At 44.5% G+C, this 1,559-nt stretch overlaps 1 pseudogene; it reads right to left on the bottom strand.

Annotated features, from left to right (window-relative positions):
* Positions 1 to 561: 561 nt before the first annotated feature.
* LOC137368113 (U2 spliceosomal RNA) lies at positions 562 to 692 on the bottom strand (annotated as a pseudogene).
* Positions 693 to 1,559: the final 867 nt, after the last annotated feature.

Below are 1,559 nucleotides of genomic sequence, written 5' to 3'. Positions count from 1 at the left end.
ACAGGTGCGGCAAACTCTGGGCTGCCCAGCGTAGACCAAGAAGCCTCGACTTCCCCCAATATCGAAGCTGGAGGGAGGGTGGATGATGGCTCCACTGGCATCGAACTTCAAGGTCACCTTGACCTGCACCTTGCTGGTCCAAATCCCAAAGGGGTCCTTGACATCAGTGCTGCTGCCGGCCACCTCGACGTTCCTGGCGAGAAAGGTGAGTACATCCACCACCGGAACATAGGGGTTGGAGAGGTGAATCGTCACCACCAGGTCCCGTTGTGATGGAAGCGTGAAGAGCGGCTCCGCTGTGAGGATTGACAGTGGCGCCCGGTCCCCTTTCTCCTTGAACGCCTTCAGGAAGTTGATGCATCCCGCCACGTTCCGGAACGTCACGTCAAAGTATCCACTGCTGGGGAAATCCTGCAGGCAGAAGATGTCCGTAGCATGAAATCTGCAGCAATCGATGAGGATTTTCTTGATGAAGAAGGTGCGATTGACCGGTGCATCTCCTTCCTTATCCTTCACGACCACCCGAATAGTGTTGTGCACTCCCTGGCTTGAAGCTCGAGGATTGGTTATAGTCATTTCACTCAAAGCCGACCCAGGATCAAAAGGCAATGATCATGGTCTCTTCTCTGCCAAGTAAGCACTGATAAGAACAGATACTACACTTGATCTTAGCCAAAAGGCCGAAAAGCGATGTAGGAAGAAGGAAATGTAGGAAGCCACGAGGTAATGATAAGCTTCTATAAAAGTTCATGAGTCCTCGGCTCGAGTACGGTGAGCAGTATTGGGATTCACACCATAGTAAAGATATTAAGCCTTTTGGACTGGTACAATGCAAAATAACGAGGCTACTGCTGCCTGGTAATGAGGTACTACAAATAAGACAGACTCGAAAAATTGGGTCTTTATTCATTAGAACAATGCAGATTACTGGTTGCTATGATGTAAATCTTTCAAATCACCACAGGCGAGAAAAGGAAAGATAGGACATAGTGTTTCCGTTGAAGGTTTAAATTGAGCAACCATAGATACAAGATTTAAATAGAAGAAATTTCAAATACGTGGCAAAAGAAATATCTTCAGGGTTTTAAAGCTGTGGAATTCACTTCCAGGGTAAGTGACTGGCAGAAACAGTGTCAAAATTCAAGACTACGGTGGATAAAAGAAAAGGAATGATGGGATATGGCAAGGACCACTTGCTTATGTGGACAGTCAATGCTGATATAGAATGCAGTGCTGTTTCCACATTGAAACTTGGCAGTTCTAATGTGCCAAGTCTGAAGTTTGAATAAGTAAATATTGTCAAAAGAAACTATACTGGATTTGTGAATGTGAAATTTTCATTTGACATAAAATTTTGTAAATTTGTTCTGGAAGGACTGAAACAATGCATCAGAAAATGGTGTTCATTTTCCATCTGGTGAGTCATCATTTCAATTATTTTATGTACAGTTCCCACCACTTACAGTCACCACAGCCACCTTTATCAGGTAAAAAGCCATATTAGCATGGGGGCCATTTACAAAGGTAAAAGCAAAATACTGCAGATGCTGGAAATCTGA

The sequence above is a fragment of the Heterodontus francisci genome, chromosome 3 (assembly GCF_036365525.1).
Source record: "Heterodontus francisci isolate sHetFra1 chromosome 3, sHetFra1.hap1, whole genome shotgun sequence".
NCBI lineage: Eukaryota > Metazoa > Chordata > Chondrichthyes > Heterodontiformes > Heterodontidae > Heterodontus > Heterodontus francisci.
This window is presented reverse-complemented; position numbering and strand designations above follow the sequence as displayed.